Source organism: Epinephelus fuscoguttatus, linkage group LG6, assembly GCF_011397635.1.
Source record: "Epinephelus fuscoguttatus linkage group LG6, E.fuscoguttatus.final_Chr_v1".
Taxonomy (NCBI): domain Eukaryota; kingdom Metazoa; phylum Chordata; class Actinopteri; order Perciformes; family Serranidae; genus Epinephelus; species Epinephelus fuscoguttatus.
In genome coordinates, this window is record NC_064757.1 from 45,375,142 (window position 1) to 45,395,824 (window position 20,683).

Here is a 20,683-nt window from a genome sequence, read left to right on the forward strand (position 1 = left end):
TTTTTAGGGTCTCATGTACCCACACAGATCTCTGTTTATCTGCTGACAGCCTCTCACCCTCAACCAGAGCTACAGACAGCACCCTCTGCCTCAACAAAAAAACAAACAAAAAAATAAACACTAGATTGATTACAGGGGAAGGTTAGGGTAAGGAGGTGATGGGGTGGTTGCCTGGCAACAATCAAAAAAGCACAGCAAGCGTTTTTTTTTTTCCACTAGTGGCATTAAAAAAAAAGGCAGCATGCTTTCTGTGTGATCGGGGCCTATGAGGTTTAAATCACACAGACTTGTATGAGTGTTTAAACTCTACTGTTCACCTCCCAGTGGGCATCAATGGGGTCGAGGTCAGAGCCAGTCGCCCAGGGGCCGTCGCTTTAGTGAAAGAGGAGGTGGAGGACGAGGACGAGGTCTGCAAGGTAACAGCGGAGGTCACAGCCTCAGGGGACACGCCCGGTCCGGAGGGCATGGAGGGTAAGGTTGTTCTCTTTGTCTTTCATTTCTCTTCTTCTGTCTTCTTGATTTTATTTTTGTTCTTGAAAAAGTATTAAGGGCATTATCTAAGATGTTTTTAATACCCGGTCCATCACAGGGTCATTAACAAGTCAAGACCAGGGTCAATGCTTCAAAATAAAAGCACCAAAATGTGAAATGAAGAACACATGCTATGCAGCTCAGGAAGTCTGCAGGCGCTACGATTTCTGTCTTTTGAGTAACAAAAACAAACTTTGGACGCAGTAATGGTGACTCACTGTGATGACATCAGTCCTGTTCTCTGATTGGCTGCAGGTCGGGGAGGTTGGAGCAGACCACAGCTGAGGGTCTGAAGATTGTTCTCTTGAAGGGAAACATCCAGGACCAGACTGTGAGTCCTGACCCTGTGATGCACAAACTATTAATGTGTGTGTGCCGCCTGTTGATGACATGGAGGAGGTTTAGATAAAAATATCCACTAGATGGCAGTAAAGTTCCTGTGAATGAAACTAACCGTGGTTTAAAGCGCTATTCCAGTCGTTAAACATGGATTTTATTTTCGATGTTTTGTCCATTATTTCTATGAGCTATGATAATCTTATAATCTCATCAAAGTAACTGCTGAAGTATCTGAGGTCTGTGAACACAAAGACATCACTGAAATTAAGTGAGACGGGTAAAGAACAGATCAGACACACTGGAAACACACCGCAAGAACTCTGTAGACGAGCGTCCGCTCCCTATGTAGATATAAACAGCTCATATCCTACTTATTATATTATATTATATTTCATTTCTGATACTATGTCCTCCTAAATCCGATACACTGGAGCTTCTATAAGAATAACGTCTTAATTTTCTGATCCTTCAGTTGCTGTCCTAACTTTGTGTACAATGCTGTGTTTTTGGCCCACAGACTGATGTCATCGTCAACACCATCTCAGAGGACATGAACCTGAACCAGGGAGCTGTGTCCAAAGCGATCCTGCAGGTGGCCGGTCACAGCCTGCAGTCAGCTGTCCGGTCTGAAGCCGGGTCGTCCCCGTTGCCGTACGGCGACGTCGTCGTCACAGATGGGTTTAACCTTAAGTGTCGTAAAGTCTTTCACACTGTTTGCCCATATTGGAACAACGGAGCCGGCCAGGCGGAGGAGGTGAGGGGTTTTATTTTATTGATATGTTTGCACGTATTTATTTTAACAGGGCGTTTATTGTGAAAACTGAAAAACTAGACGTGTATCTGGGGCATGTCTGAACATGCGGCACGTCTGTTGGAATCACAAGCACTGTCTAGACTGGGTGCAGCGACATTGCAGCTGGAACAGAGTGCAGCCAAGTCTGTGAGGTCCAAGAGTTTGAGAGATGAATGCGATAGGTTATCATCATTCATCCATTTCCTCTGCACTCAAAGAAACTCTTGGACCAGAAACTTAAACCAGTCAAACACCATTCTTCACAGACATAATTAAATCTGAGCAAGAACATTTTTCTGGAGCTTCAGCAGCAGCGTTTGCTGCTACATCGGCTCCTCCGTCACTTTTAGATCTGGATCCTCAGCTATCATGTGCCTTACATTTACAGACAATTACTTCCTGTGGGAGTAGAGTAGAATGTAGGAGATTAGATACCAAAACCAACATGTAATCTGTACATCAAAAGCCTCGTTTCCACCAAGTAGGATGGTTCAGTTCAGTTCGGTTCAGTGTAGGCCAAGATAAAAGAATTGAATTGACTTTGCCGACTGCCAGCAGCTAAACAGCAACTTTTATGGTGGAATGTTTTCTTGCATGTTTTTCAGTGTACAAGCTGACAACATGAATCCGTCAACACACCTTAAATTTCAGTGTGACAACTGTGACCATCCCGTTTGTTTTTATTGTCTCTCTTGAATGACAAACACTTTTGTTATGATTGAATCTTCAAGCACTTTACATATATATGAATTAATTTCCACCTCTTTAAGTAAACTGCAAATATTCTCTTGTACTGAAAAGTTCACAGGCTGACCATGATGCAGTGGTCAGATTTGACCAAATGTGGTTTACTTTTCAACATGGTCTCCCCTGTGGTCTACACTTCTTCCATCTGTGTTGCAGCGATTGGATCCCCTTGGTATAGATGCTCTCATCCTGATGGTCAAAAAAGTCCTCAGCAGCAGATATGACCTCATCATCAGTCTGATACTGCTTCCCAGCCAAGTGTTTTCTTATGTTGGGGAACAGAAAATAGTCAGATGGTGCCAAACCAGGTGAATATGGAGAATGATCAACCAGTTCAAAGCAACAGTCATGCACAGCAGCCATTGCAACCACAGACTTGTGTGCTGGAGCATTGTCCTGATGAAACAAGACCCCCTTCGTCAGTCTTCCTGGCTATTTTGTCTTGATTGCCTTTTGCAGCTGCTTCAGCAAGTTAGCATGTTGTTTGGCCCCTCTGAAGGTAGCCAATAAACACAATGCCCTTTGCATCCCAGAAAACTGAAGCCATCTTCCCTGCTGATGACACCACCATGGCCTTCTTTGGAGGGGGTGAAGAGGGGGGGTTTCCACTGCATGGACTGCCTTTTTGTCTTTGGTTCGAAGTGGTGGACCCAACACTCATCCTGGGTTCGGAAACGTTCAAGAAAACCAGCTGGATCTGCTTCCAAACGTGTCAAGTTCTCCTGCGACATGACCAGCCTGGTGTGCTTTTGATCAGGGGTCAAAACCCGTGGCGCCCACCGAGCGGAAACCTTCGGCATGCCAAGTTCATTGTGCAGAATGTTCTCTCCTCTTTCAGCGTTAGCTATCTGATTAACAGTCAAACCTCTGTCACCCATCACCATGTGGTGAACACGATCAATGTTTTCTTGGGTAGTAGCTGTGGCAGGATGTCCGGACCTTGGGTCATCTTCAAGGCTCTCCCTACGCCTCTTGAATTCAGCTGCCCACTTTTGCACAGTTGATAAAACTGGAGCATCGTCCCCTAATGTAGCAACCATGTCAGCATGAATGTCCTTTGGGGCTAACCCCTTTTTCTGCAGATCTTTGATAACACCACAATGCCAAATTTTGTCCATGTTCATGAAATTTCTGTCGTACTAATTTTCAAAGTCCTCGATTAGCTGTCAAATGTGGGTTTAACTAGAATTATTGTTTATTGTTTATTTATTTGGATCCCCGTTAGCTTCCACCTCAGCGGTTGCTAATCTTCCTGGGGTCCACCACAAAAATCAAATCATTACAAACACTAATATAAAAACATGTCAATTATACAGACACTGACTGACACCTTGTCAGTCTAGACAAAGTTTAACTAGAAGGAAACAATGCAGTTAGTGTCAGAGAGGGTGGAATTTAATGCCTGCCAAGTTTCATTGCTCTGACATTACTCCTTGTTAGCCAGCCTATGAACCTTTCAGCCCACCCTCGTATCTCAAAAACAGCTTCAGGAAATTTCTCTAAATTTGGCACAAACATTCACATGAACTCAATGATGAACTGGTGGATTGTGGTGGTCAAGTTTAAAGGTCAAGGTCACCGTGACCTTGTCTGTCTCATTCTCGTGGCTATCTCAAGAACACCTAAATTGAATTTTTAAAAGTTTGACACAAACAACCACTTTGACTGAAGAATAAACTGAGTAGAATTTTGTTGTCAGAGTTCAAAGGTCAAGGTCAGTGTGACCTCATTAAACATGTTTTTGGCCATAGCTCAAAAATCCAAACGCTAATTGTGAAAAAACTTCACACAAATGTCTAATAATTATTTAACTGACCCCTTATTTATTTCTGACTTCATACCGCTGACTGTTTGCACCAGCAGCCTCTCTAACCTCAGTGTCACCTGCTCTCTGTGCCGTCTCCGTATCTCAGGAGTTATTGTCCATCATCAGTTACTGTCTAGAGGAGGCTGAGAAATGTCAGATGGCGTCGCTGTCCTTCCCGGCCCTTGGCACCGGAAACCTGAGCTTCCCCAAAGACCTGGTGTCCAGATTCCTGCTGCAGGAGATCCACTCATTCAGCCGCAGACTGAATCCTCGCCATCTGAGAGAGGTGGCCATCGTCGTTCACCCGAGTGACAGCCAAACTGTGGATGTGAGTTTTTATGTCTCTGTGGACGGCATGTTTAAGTGCTCGCCACGTTCTGATGGTGACAGCAAGTTTAAAGAGTTAATAAACTAAATGTTATGTTCAATAATTTAAATGTTACATTCAATAAACTAGATATCACAAGTAAAAAAGTACATTACATTAAAAAAAATCACATCCAATAAACTATGTTACATTTAACAAATTGAACGTTACATGTAATAAACTAAATGATAAGATTTATTCTGGTGCATCCATTTTGATGTATTTATGTAGTTAACAACATGTTGTCCGTCAGTGTTTCAGCAGGGCGTTCAGAGGTCAGACTCTTCAGAGAAACATCCAACATGAAGCTCAGGGATTCAACGAGTCACCAGTTAGACATTCACCTCGTCACTCCGCCTCTGTGCCACAGCAGTCCTCAGGTGAGAAACACCAAAAACCTTTTATTAAAGCTCCAGTGTTGGATTTGGGGGAAAATACTGTCAGAAACGGAATATGATAAAATATGTACGTTTTCTGTAGTGAAACAGAACGATAAGTTTATTTATTTTAAGTCTTCAAATCCGTCTCAAAGCAGTGTTGGCAGTTCTGTCTTTAACTCTAGTTCTGATCACAAATATATAAATTAATATAATGTAGTTATAATTTATGTAAAGTAAAGCTAAGCTGTACAAAATGTCTATAGAGGAGCGCTTCCAGGACTCAAATTGTTTGTTTGAGGTGCTCTTTGGATGGGACAATCATATATAGCAAAACTCAGGAAACTCAGGAAATTAAAAAAAGCCTTTACTGTTATGGCTTGGTCATCTTAAACTTTTAAAAACTCAGACGCGTTTTGGCATACAAGCCTTCATCAGGGAGTCAAACAATTTTCAAAATGGAAGAGACTTCCTTAAAAGCTTTCAAACCACCAATCAGAGGCCTCCCCTTGGCAGAAGCAGGTTTAGGGTTGTAGTACTATACAAAGACCACTAGATGTCCTCCTTCGCACTTAATAGAACAGAATTTTCATGACTACATACAAAGGTTACATACAATGCATGCATTTAAGATGACCAAGCCATAACAATAAAGGCTTTTTAATTTTTCCAAAGAGAGTGCCTTGGAGTTTCCTGAGTTTTGCTAAAGCTAAGTTGTGTGTGTGTGTGTGTGTGTGTGTGTGTGTCTCAGCCTCCTTCAGTCAGGTGTCGTCCCCCTCCCTCGGTGTGTATCAGATGAAGATGGGTCAGCTCACCCTTGAGGTGTCATCTGGAGACATCACCAAGGAGGCCTGTGATGTCATAATCAACTCCTCCAATCAGGACTTTACCCTTAAATCAGGTGACTCTTTTTTTCTCCTCCTCACCATCATTCTGTTTGCCTCACTGAGCGATCCTCACAAAAGACTGTCCTGTTTCTTTTTTTTTTTTTAATGTTTAAGTTCTCAGAGCACGTGATAGCCCCAGCAGGGGGCGCTATGTTCATCCGTCTTATTCTCGATATCTCAAGTACGCATTGAGGGAATTTCTTCAAATTTGACACAAACGTCCAGGTGGACTCAAGAACGAACTGATGAGAATTTTGTTGTGGGAGGTCGATGTGACTTTGCATCCATTTCATTTTGTGAAGGCATCTGTCATCAGTATTTAAACTGCCAAAGAAAGGAAACAGAAACACATCTGTATTTTACATTCTAACTTTACATGTTCCATAAATAAACAACCCTCTTAAATTCTAATTTTCTTCTCTTAATCTAAAAAAAATGAATACTGACAAGAAGGTTTTTTTGTTGACAACTTGAAAAAGTATTTCCAATGTTTTTAAATACACAATGTCCAGATGCTGTAAACAGGTGATTAGTAAATTCACAATAATCAGCTTTATGTATTATTCTGAGGGCTCTTTTCTGAAGTTTAATTATAGAGTCTATATGTGTTTTATAAACAATTCCCCAAATCTCAGCACAGTAGGACATATATGAAATTAAAAGTAAACAATAAAATATATACAAACATTTCTCATTCATCAACTACACTGTTGTATAACAGCAATAGATGTGGATAATTTCAGTTTAATATGTTCTATGTGTGGCTTCCAACAGTTTGTGATCTATAATCACACCCAAAGATTTTATTTCATATACTCTTTCAATCTCAACACCATTTAAGTTCAGTTTTATTTCACAGTTAGCCCTGATGCCACCGAACACCATAAATTTTGTTTTATTTTTATTTAGTGAGAACTTATTTACAGCAAACAATTTTTTTCAACATGATCAGTTCCCTTTCCTCTGTTTATAATAACTCTTTCACGTCCTCACCTGAATAAAATAAATGTGTTTCATCAGCAAATGTTACAAATTTCAACACATTAGATATCATACAAATATAATTTAAATAAAGTATATATAACTGAGGTCCCAATACTGAACCTTGTGGAACACCACAGGTTACTCTTCGTAGATGTGATTCAGTATTGTTGATTGTTACAAACTGATATCTTTTATTTAAATAACTGCCTAACCAAAGGAGTGCGACACCTCTTAGACCACAGCGTTTACATTTCTGAAGAGGGAGGGAATGATCGATTTACGCTTTATGTAAATCAATAAATACACCTACTGGGCGATCCACCGGGCGCCATTAAACTATAACATCAAGCGGCTGCGTATCATGCCAAAGTTACAGGACGGCTTTTTTTGTTGGTTTCTGATGCTGCAAATCACTGCCCAAACGTCAGATTTCGATAACCTCAGAGTGAGACCAGGCTGGGTGGGGTGTTGGGTGGTCGGAAAACAGACCCTTTGGCACAGTCCTGTTGTCTTCCTGTGGAACTGTCAAAGACGTCCACATTGTGACATGTTTGCTCCCTAGACACCATGCTGCAGTTGCTCTTCTTTTTCTCTGTGTTTATTGGCGGCTTGCAAACCAAGTTTAAAGGTACATGTGCCACCACCCACTGTGTTGGGTGTGAAGACACTGCCCTCGTTAAGTCAGTGAATGAATTAAATGAATGATAATTTTAATTACTGGGATACAGTAATGTATAGTTATAAAAATGTTCCATTGTCGGCCGACAGTTTATCGGCACGCTATGTATTGTGCATCCCTAATTTAATTAAACAATAGATTTGTGTTTGTGTTTTGTGGTTCATATATCCTCTCTGACTCACAGCAGAGTCATTTATTGGCCTCTTCTCTTTTAATTTCTCAGGAGTGTCAAAGGCGATCTTAGACAGTGCTGGGTTAACAGTTCAGCTGGAGTGCTCACAGATAGGTACGTAGCTGCAGCTTCACCTTGATTCATCCACTCACTTCATGCTCTTTTCTTCAGCGTCACCTTTCAACCATTCATCCATTACTTTACAAATGATTATTCTCCCCTTGCTGACGATTTGAACCATGCATCCAGCTGTGTTATGAGTATTGTGTGGCTCCTCTCTGTAGTGAGTTCTCCGAATTACCAGCCTAGCCAGTTCATCATGACGTCAGGCGGCCTGCTGCCCAGCAGACACATCATCCACGTTGTCGGCCGGAACGATCCTGCAAAGATTAAGGACATCGTTTACTCTTTGTTGAAGTATTGTGAAGAGAACAAGTTTAAATCGGTCTCCTTCCCAGCGCTTGGAACAGGTCTGCACAAACAGAATCTTTATACTTTACATTACAATCACATTCTGATTATTTAAGCTTTGTTCATTCTTTACTGTGAAAGCTCTCCTCCTGCAGGGACTGACACTCAGTCTGACTTCTCTCAAATGTTTCCTCTTTCGTGTTTCCTCGTTTTTTGTTTGTCATTTCTGTCATTTCACTGGTTCCCTGTGCAGTCAGTCATGTTGATGGGATAAACTGTGAAACATTGATTTCTCTGGTGTTATTTACTCATCTGGCTATTAGAGCAGACAGGTGAGGCATGTGATGTGATGTGATGTGATGTGATGCGCAGGTACAGTAGGTTCTGTCTGCACAGAGTTTGTGTCACATCCACCATCAGATGTTAAAATTCATCAGCCTTTAACATCGGCCTCAGCAGACCTGAGCATGTTAGTGGAGCCCAGTTTGATTCAGCAGCAGAGTATTAAATACAGACTACTGGAAGTAAAAGTATTGAAATGGACGGCTGATGATTAAAAAAGTGCTGCACAGAAACAGAAATAAAATACTAAAAACAGTAATATAATCAAATAAGAGCAATAAATTTAAAACAATAAATAAAAAAAATTCAAGTCTCATACAACTTTATAGATCTTTATATAATTTCTTCTATAACGTTTTTTTCTTGATACTGTCCGAGGACGTTTTGTCATAATTTTTTTCATGATTTCAGACGACATGCTATACTATGACTTTTTTCATGATTTTGGACCACATGCTATACTATGACTTTTTTCACGATTTGGGACGACATGCTATACTATGACTTTTTTTCATGGTTTTGGACGACATGCTATACTATGACTTTTTTACATGATTTTGGACGACATGCTATACTATGACTTTTTTCACGATTTGGGACGACATGCTATACTATGACTTTTTTTCATGGTTTTGGACGACATGCTATACTATGACTTTTTTACATGATTTGGGACGACATGCTATACTATGACTTTTTTCATGATTTTGGACCACATGCTATACTATGACTTTTTTACATGATTTTGGACCACATGCTATACTGTGACTTTTTTTCATGATTTGGGACGACATGCTATACTATGACTTTTTTCATGATTTTGGACCACATGCTATACTATGACTTTTTTTCATGATTTTGGACCACATGCTATACTGTGACTTTTTTTCATGATTTGGGACGACATGCTATACTATGACTTTTTTTCATGATTTTGGACCACATACTATACTATGACTTTTTTTCATGATTTTGGACGACATGCTATACTATGACTTTTTTTCATGATTTTGGACCACATGCTATACTATGACTTTTTTTCATGATTTTGGACCACATGCTATACTGTGACTTTTTTCATGATTTTTGATTTAGAACGACATGCTATACTATGATTTTTTTTCATGATTTTGGACGACATGCTATACTATGACTTTTTTTCATGATTTTGGACGACATGATATACTATGACTTTTTTTCATGATTTTGGACCACATGCTATACTGTGACTTTTCCTCATGATTTTGGACCACATGCTATACTGTGACTTGTTTCATGATTTTGGACGACATGCTATACTGTGACTTTTTTTCATGATTTGGGACGACATGCTATACTATGACTTTTTTACATGATTTGGGACGACATGCTATACTATGACTTTTTTCATGATTTTGGACGACATGCTATACTGTGACTTTTTTTCATGATTTTGGACCACATGCTATACTATGACTTTTTTTCATGATTCGGGACGACATGCTATACTGTGACTTTTTTTTCATGATTTGGGACGACATGCTATACTGTGACTTTTTTTCATGATTTTGGACGACATGCTATACTATGACTTTTTTCATGATTTTGGACGACATGCTATACTGTGACTTTTTTTCATGATTTTGGACGACATGCTATACTGTGACTTTTTTCATGATTTTGGACGACATGCTATACTGTGACTTTTTTCATGATTTTGGACGACATGCTATACTATGACTTTTTTATGATTTTGGACGACATGCTATACTATGACTTTTTTCATGATTTTGGACGACATGCTATACTGTGACTTTTTTCATGATTTTGGACGACATACTATACTATGACTTTTTTCATGATTTTGGACGACATGCTATACTATGACTTTTTTCATGATTTTGGACGACATGCTATACTATGACTTTTTTTCATGATTTTGGACGACATGCTATACTGTGACTTTTTTTCATGATTTGGGACGACATGCTATACTGTGACTTTTTTTCATGATTTTGGACCACATGCTATACTATGACTTTTTTTCATGATTTTGGACGACATGCTATACTATGACTTTTTTTCATGATTTTGGACGACATGCTATACTGTGACTTTTTTTCATGATTTGGGACGACATGCTATACTATGACTTTTTTTCATGATTTGGGACGACATGCTATACTGTGACTTTTTTACATGATTTGGGACGACATGCTATACTATGACTTTTTTACATGATTTGGGACGACATGCTATACTATGACTTTTTTTCATGATTTGGGACGACATGCTATACTATGACTTTTTTTCATGATTTTGGACGACATGCTATACTGTGACTTTTTTTCATGATTTGGGACGACATGCTATACTATGACTTTTTTACATGATTTGGGACGACATGCTATACTATGACTTTTTTCATGATTTTGGACGACATGCTATACTATGACTTTTTTTCATGATTTTGGACGACATGCTATGACTTTTTTACATGATTTTGGACGACATACTATGACTTTTTTTCATGATTTTGGACGACATGCTATGACTTTTTTACATGATTTTGGACGACATGCTATACTATGACTTTTTTTCATGATTTTGGACGACATGCTATGACTTTTTTCATGATTTTGGACCACATGCTATACTATGACTTTTTTCATGATTTTGGACGACATGCTATGACTTTTTTCATGATTTTGGGGACATGCTATACTATGACTTTTTTCATGATTTGGGACGACATGCTATACTATGACTTTTTTTCATGATTTTGGACGACATGCTATGACTTTTTTACATGATTTGGGACGACATGCTATACTATGACTTTTTTACATGATTTGGGACGACATGCTATACTATGACTTTTTTCATGATTTGGGACGACATGCTATACTATGACTTTTTTTCATGATTTTGGACGACATGCTATACTATGACTTTTTTTCATGATTTTGGACGACATGCTATAAAATAACTTTATTTCATCTTTTTGGACGACATGCTATACTGTGACTTTTTTACATGATTTGGGACGACATGCTATACTATGACTTTTTTCATGATTTGGGACGACATGCTATACTATGACTTTTTTACATGATTTGGGACGACATGCTATACTATGACTTTTTTTCATGATTTTGGACGACATGCTATGACTTTTTTACATGATTTTGGACGACATGCTATACTATGACTTTTTTTCATGATTTTGGACGACATGCTATGACTTTTTTACATGATTTGGGACGACATGCTATACTATGACTTTTTTTCATGATTTTGGACGACATGCTATGACTTTTTTACATGATTTTGGACGACATGCTATACTATGACTTTTTTTCATGATTTTGGACGACATGCTATGACTTTTTTACATGATTTTGGACGACATGCTATACTGTGACTTTTTTCATGATTTGGGACGACATGCTATACTGTGACTTTTTTTCATGATTTTGGACGACATGCTATGACTTTTTTACATGATTTGGGACGACATGCTATACTATGACTTTTTTACATGATTTGGGACGACATGCTATACTATGACTTTTTTCATGATTTGGGACGACATGCTATACTCTGACTTTTTTTTCATGATTTTGGACGACATGCTATACTATGACTTTTTTTCATGATTTGGGACGACATGCTATACTATGACTTTTTTTCATTATTTTTGAGGACATGCTATACTGTGACTTTTTTTCATGATTTGGGACGACATGCTATACTATGACTTTTTTTTCATGATTTTGGACGACATGCTATACTATGACTTTTTTACATGATTTGGGACGACATGCTATACTATGACTTTTTTTCATTATTTTTGAGGACATGCTATACTGTGACTTTTTTTCATGATTTGGGACGACATGCTATACTATGACTTTTTTTCATGATTTTGGACGACATGCTATACTATGACTTTTTTTCATGAGTTTGGACGACATGCTATACTATGACTTTTTCATGATTTGGGACGACATGCTATACTATGACTTTTTTTCATGATTTGGGACGACATGCTATACTGTGACTTTTTTTCATGATTTGGGACCACATGCTATACTATGACTTTTTTCATGATTTTGGACGACATGCTATACTGTGACTTTTTTTCATGATTTGGGACGACATGCTATACTGTGACTTTTTTTCATGATTTGGGACGACATGCTATACTGTGACTTTTTTCATGATTTGGGACGACATGCTATACTATGACTTTTTTACATGATTTGGGACGACATGCTATACTGTGACTTTTTTTCATGATTTTGGACCACATGCTATACTGTGACTTTTTTTCATGATTTTGGACGACATGCTATACTATGACTTTTTTCATGATTTTGGACGACATGCTATACTGTGACTTTTTTCATGATTTTGGACCACATGCTATACTGTGACTTTTTTTCATGATTTTGGACGACATGCTATACTGTGACTTTTTTCATGATTTGGGACGACATGCTATACTGTGACTTTTTTCATGATTTGGGACGACATGCTATACTGTGACTTTTTTTCATGATTTGGGACGACATGCTATACTATGACTTTTTTTCATGATTTTGGACCACATGCTATACTGTGACTTTTTTTCATGATTTGGGACGACATGCTATACTATGACTTTTTTTCATGATTTTGGACCACATGCTATACTGTGACTTTTTTTCATGATTTGGGACGACATGCTATACTGTGACTTTTTTCATGATTTGGGACGACATGCTATACTATGACTTTTTTACATGATTTGGGACGACATGCTATACTATGACTTTTTTTCATGATTTTGGACCACATGCTATACTATGACTTTTTTACATGATTTGGGACGACATGCTATACTATGACTTTTTTTCATGATTTTGGACGACATGCTATACTGTGACTTTTTTTCATGATTTTGGACGACATGCTATACTGTGACTTTTTTCATGATTTTGGACGACATGCTATACTATGACTTTTTTCCTGATTTTGGACGACATGCTATACTATGACTTTTTTTCATGATTTTGGACCACATGCTATACTGTGACTTTTTTTCATGATTTGGGACGACATGCTATACTATGACTTTTTTCATGATTTTGGACGACATGCTATACTGTGACTTTTTTTCATGATTTTGGACGACATGCTATACTATGACTTTTTTTCATGATTTTGGACCACATGCTATACTATGACTTTTTTTCATGATTTTGGACCACATGCTATACTGTGACTTTTTTTCATGATTTGGGACGACATGCTATACTATGACTTTTTTACATGATTTGGGACGACATGCTATACTATGACTTTTTCATGATTTTGGACGACATGCTATACTATGACTTTTTTTTCATGGTTTTGGACGACATGCTATACTATGACTTTTTTTTCATGGTTTTGGACGATATGCTATACTATGACGTTTTTTCATGTTTTAGGACGACATGCTATACTGTGACTTTTTTTTCATGATTTTGGACGACATGCTATACTATGACTTTTTCATGATTTTGGACGACATGCTATACTATGACTTTTTTTTCATGATTTTGGACGACATGCTATACTATGACTTTTTCATGATTTTGGACGACATGCTATACTATGACTTTTTCATGATTTTGGACCACATGCTATACTATGACTTTTTTTAATGGTTTTGGGACGACATGCTATACTATGACTTTTTACATAATTTTGGGGCGACATGCTATACTATGACTTTTTTTCATGATTTTGGACGACATGCTATACTATGACTTTTTCATTGTTTTGGTCGAAATGCTATACTATGACTTTTTTACATGATTTGGGACGACATGCTATACTATGACTTTTTTCATGATTTTGGACCACATGCTAAACTATGACTTTTTTACATGATTTGGGACCACATGCTATACTATGACTTTTTTTCATGATTTTGGACCACATGCTATACTATGACTTTTTTCATGATTTGGGACGACATGCTATACTATGACTTTTTTTCATGATTTTGGACGACATACTATACTATGACGTTTTTCATGATTTTGGACGACATGCTATACTATGACTTTTTTCATGATTTTGGACCACATGCTATACTATGACTTTTTTCATGATTTTGGACGACATGCTATACTGTGACTTTTTTTCATGATTTTGGACGACATGCTATACTGTGACTTTTTTTCATGATTTTGGACCACATGCTATACTATGACTTTTTTACATGATTTTGGACGACATGCTATACTGTGACTTTTTTTCATGATTTGGGACGACATGCTATACTATGACTTTTTTTCATGATTTTGGACCACATGCTATACTGTGACTTTTTTTCATGATTTTGGACCACATGCTATACTGTGACTTTTTTTCATGATTTGGGACGACATGCTATACTGTGACTTTTTTTCATGATTTGGGACGACATGCTATACTATGACTTTTTTACATGATTTGGGACGACATGCTATACTATGACTTTTTTCATGATTTTGGACGACATGCTATACTGTGACTTTTTTTCATGATTTTGGACGACATGCTATACTATGACTTTTTTTCATGATTCGGGACGACATGCTATACTGTGACTTTTTTCATGATTTGGGACGACATGCTATACTATGACTTTTTTACATGATTTGGGACGACATGCTATACTGTGACTTTTTTTCATGGTTTTGGACGACATGCTATACTATGACTTTTTTTCATGATTTTGGACGACATGCTATACTGTGACTTTTTTTCATGATTTTGGACGACATGCTATACTGTGACTTTTTTCATGATTTTGGACGACATGCTATACTATGACTTTTTTCATGATTTGGGACGACATGCTATACTATGACTTTTTTACATGATTTGGGACGACATGCTATACTATGACTTTTTTCATGATTTTGGACGACATGCTATACTGTGACTTTTTTTCATGATTTTGGACGACATGCTATACTATGACTTTTTTCATGATTTTGGACGACATGCTCTACTATGACTTTTTTCATTATTTTGGGACACATGCTATACTGTGACTTTTTTTTCATGATTTTGGACGACATGCTATACTGTGACTTTTTTTCATGATTTTGGACGACATGCTATACTGTGACTTTTTTTCATGATTTTGGACCACATGCTATACTATGACTTTTTTTCATGATTTTGGACCACATGCTATACTGTGACTTTTTTCATGATTTTGGACGACATGCTATACTGTGACTTTTTTTCATGATTTGGGACGACATGCTATACTATGACTTTTTTCATGATTTGGGACGACATGCTATACTATGACTTTTTTACATGATTTGGGACGACATGCTATACTGTGACTTTTTTACATGATTTGGGACGACATGCTATACTATGACTTTTTTACATGATTTGGGACGACATGCTATACTATGACTTTTTTACATGATTTTGGACGACATGCTATACTATGACTTTTTTTCATGATTTTGGACGACATGCTATACTGTGACTTTTTTACATGATTTGGGACGACATGCTATACTATGACTTTTTTACATGATTTGGGACGACATGCTATACTATGACTTTTTTACATGATTTGGGACGACATGCTATACTATGACTTTTTTTCATGATTTTGGACGACATGCTATACTATGACTTTTTTACATGATTTTGGACGACATGCTATACTATGACTTTTTTTCATGATTTTGGACGACATGCTATGACTTTTTTACATGATTTGGGACGACATGCTATACTATGACTTTTTTTCATGATTTTGGACGACATGCTATGACTTTTTTACATGATTTTGGACGACATGCTATACTATGACTTTTTTTCATGATTTTGGACGACATGCTCTGAGTTTAATTAGATGATTTTGGACGACAGGCTATACTGTGACTTTTTCATGATTTGGGACGACATGCTATACTGTGACTTTTTTCATGATTTTGGGCGACATGGTATGACTTTTTACATGATTTGTGACGACATTCTATTCTATGACTTTTTTACATGATTTGGGACGACATGCTATACTATGACTTTTTTCATGATTTGGGACGACATGCTATACTCTGACTTTTTTTTCATGATTTTGGACGACATGCTATACTATGACTTTTTTTCATGATTTGGGACGACATGCTATACTATGACTTTTTTTCATTATTTTTGAGGACATGCTATACTGTGACTTTTTTTCATGATTTGGGACGACATGCTATACTATGACTTTTTTTCATGATTTTGGACGACATGCTATACTATGACTTTTTTACATGATTTGGGACGACATGCTATACTATGACTTTTTTTCATTATTTTTGAGGACATGCTATACTGTGACTTTTTTTCATGATTTGGGACGACATGCTATACTATGACTTTTTCATGATTTAGGACATGCTATACTGTGACTTTTTCATGATTTTGGACGACATGCTATACTATGACTTTTTTCATGGTTTGGGACCACATGCTATACTATGACTTTTTTCATGATTTGGGACGACATGCTATACTGTGACTTTTTTACATGATTTGGGACGACATGCTATACTATGACTTTTTTCATGATTTGGGACGACATGCTATACTGTGACTTTTTTTCATGATTTGGGACGACATGCTATACTGTGACTTTTTTTCATGATTTGGGACGACATGCTATACTGTGACTTTTTTCATGATTTTGGACGACATGCTATACTATGACTTTTTTCATGATTTTGGACGACATGCTATACTGTGACTTTTTTTCATGATTTTGGACCACATGCTATACTGTGACTTTTTTCATGATTTTGGAACACATGCTATACTGTGACTTTTTCATGATTTTGGACATGCTATACTGTGACTTTTTTTCATGATTTTGGACCACATGCTATACTGTGACTTTTTTCATGATTTTGGACGACATGCTATACTGTGACTTTTTTCATGATTTGGGACGACATGCTATACTGTGACTTTTTTTCATGATTTGGGACGACATGCTATACTGTGACTTTTTTCATGATTTGGGACGACATTCTATACTATGACTTTTTTTCATGATTTTGGACCACATGCTATACTGTGACTTTTTTCATGATTTGGGACGACATGCTATACTATGACTTTTTTTCATGATTTTGGACCACATGCTATACTGTGACTTTTTTTCATGATTTGGGACGACATGCTATACTGTGACTTTTTTCATGATTTGGGACGACATGCTATACTATGACTTTTTTACATGATTTGGGACGACATGCTATACTGTGACTTTTTTTCATGATTTTGGACGACATGCTATACTGTGACTTTTTTTCCTGATTTTGGGCGACATGCTATACTATGACTTTTTTTCCTGATTTTGGGCGACATGCTATATTATGCCTTTTTTTCATGATTTTGGACGACATGCTATACTATGACGTTTTTGATGATTGTGGACGACATGCTACACCATGACTTTTTTTCATGATTTTGGACGACATGCTATACTCTGACATTTTTTTCATGGTTTTGGCGACATGCTATACAATGACATATTTTCATGATTTTGGAATACATTCTATACTATGACATTTATCATGATTTTGGACGACATGCTATACTGTGACTTTTTTTTCATGATTTTGGACGACATGCTATACTGTGACTTTTTTTTCATGGTTTTGGACGACATGCTATACTATGACTTTTTTTCATGGTTTTGGACCACATGCTATACTCTGACCTTTTTTTCATGGTTTTGGGCGACATGCTATACTGTGACTTTTTTTTGCATGGTTTTGGGAGACATGCTATAGTCTGACCTTTTTTTCATGGTTTTGGGCGACATGCTATACTGTGACTTTTTTTTGCATGGTTTTGGGAGACATGCTATACTATGACTTTTTTTCATGGTTTTGGACGACATGCTATACTATGACTTTTTTTCATGATTTTGGACTTCCTGTTCTACTATGACTTTTTCTTGTTTTTGGACGACATGCTATACTATGACTTTTTTTCATGATTTTGGACGACATGCTATACTATGACTTTTTCATGATTTTGGACGACATGCTATACTATGACTTTTTCATGATTTTGGACGACATGCTATACTATGACTTTTTCATGATTTTGGACGACATGCTATACTATGACTTTTTCATGATTTTGTACGACATGCTATACTATGAATTTTTCATGGATTTTGGGACGACATGCTATACTATGACTTTTTTACATGATTTGGGACGACATGCTATACTATGACTTTTTTCATGATTTTGGACCACATGCTATACTATGACTTTTTTACATGATTTTGGACCACATGCTATACTATGACTTTTTTTCATGATTTTGGACCACATGCTATACTGTGACTTTTTTTCATGATTTGGGACGACATGCTATACTATGACTTTTTTTCATGATTTTGGACCACATACTATACTATGATGTTTTTCATGATTTTGACGACATGCTATACTATGACTTTTTTTCATGATTTTGGACCACATGCTATACTATGACTTTTTTACATGATTTTGGACCACATGCTATACTGTGACTTTTTTTCATGATTTTGGACGACATGCTATACTGTGACTTTTTTTCATGATTTTGGACCACATGCTATACTATGACTTTTTTACATGATTTTGGACGACATGCTATACTGTGACTTTTTTCATGATTTGGGACGACATGCTATACTGTGACTTTTTTTCATGATTTTGGACCACATGCTATACTGTGACTTTTTTTCATGATTTTGGACCACATGCTATACTGTGACTTTTTTTCATGATTTGGGACGACATGCTATACTGTGACTTTTTTCATGATTTGGGACGACATGCTATACTATGACTTTTTTCATGATTTGGGACGACATGCTATACTATGTCTTTTTTCATGATTTTTTTGAACTTGCTATACTGTGACTTTTTTCATGATTTTGGACGACATGCTATACTATGACTTTTTTTCATGATTTTGGACGACATGCTATACTGTGACTTTTTTTCATGATTTTGGACGACATGCTATACCGTGACCTTTTTTTCATGGTTTTGGATGACATGCTATACTGTGACTTTTTTTTCATGGTTTTGGACGACATGCTATACTATGACTTTTTTTCATGATTCGGGACGACATGCTATACTGTGACTTTTTTCATGATTTGGGACGACATGCTATACTGTGACTTTTTTTCATGATTTTGGACCACATGCTATACTATGACTTTTTTCATGATTTTGGACGACATGCTATACTATGACTTTTTTACATGATTTGGGACGACATGCTATACTATGACTTTTTTTCATGATTTGGGACGACATGCTATACTGTGACTTTTTTTTTCATGGTTTTGGACGACATGCTATACTGTGACTTTTTTCATGATTTGGGACGACATGCTATACTGTGACTTTTTTTCATGATTTGGGACGACATGCTATACTGTGACTTTTTTTCATGATTTTGGACGACATGCTATACTATGACTTTTTTTTCATGTTTTTGGACGACATGCTATACTATGACTTTTTTTCATGATTTTGGACGACATGCTATACTATGACTTTTTTTTCATGATTTTGGACGACATGCTATACTGTGACTTTTTTCATGATTTTGGACGACATGCTATACTGTGACTTTTTTCATGATTTGGGACGACATGCTATACTATGACTTTTTTCATGATTTTGGACGACATGCTATACTATGACTTTTTTTCATGATTTTGGACCACATGCTATACTGTGACTTTTTTTCATGATTTTGGACCACATGCTATACTATGACTTTTTTTCATGATTTTGGACGACATGCTATACTGTGACTTTTTTTCATGATTTGGGACGACATGCTATACTGTGACTTTTTTTCATGATTTTGGACCACATGCTATACTATGACTTTTTTCATGATTTGGGACGACATGCTATACTATGACTTTTTTCATGATTTGGGACGACATGCTATACTATGACTTTTTTTCATGGTTTTGGACGACATGCTATACTATGACTTTTTTCATGATTTGGGACGACATGCTATACTATGACTTTTTCATGATTTGGGACGACATGCTATACTATGACTTTTTAATGATTTTGGCGACATGCTATACTGTGACTTTTTCATGATTTGGGACATGCTATACTATGACTTTTTTACATGATTTGGGACGACATGCTATACTATGACTTTTTTACATGATTTGGGA

The 20,683-nt window shown here is 37.0% G+C and overlaps 1 pseudogene; it reads left to right on the forward strand.

Annotated features, from left to right (window-relative positions):
- The window catches only part of LOC125890728 (protein mono-ADP-ribosyltransferase PARP14-like), a 45,158-nt pseudogene that overhangs the window by 13,767 nt on the left and 10,708 nt on the right, over positions 1–20,683 (forward strand).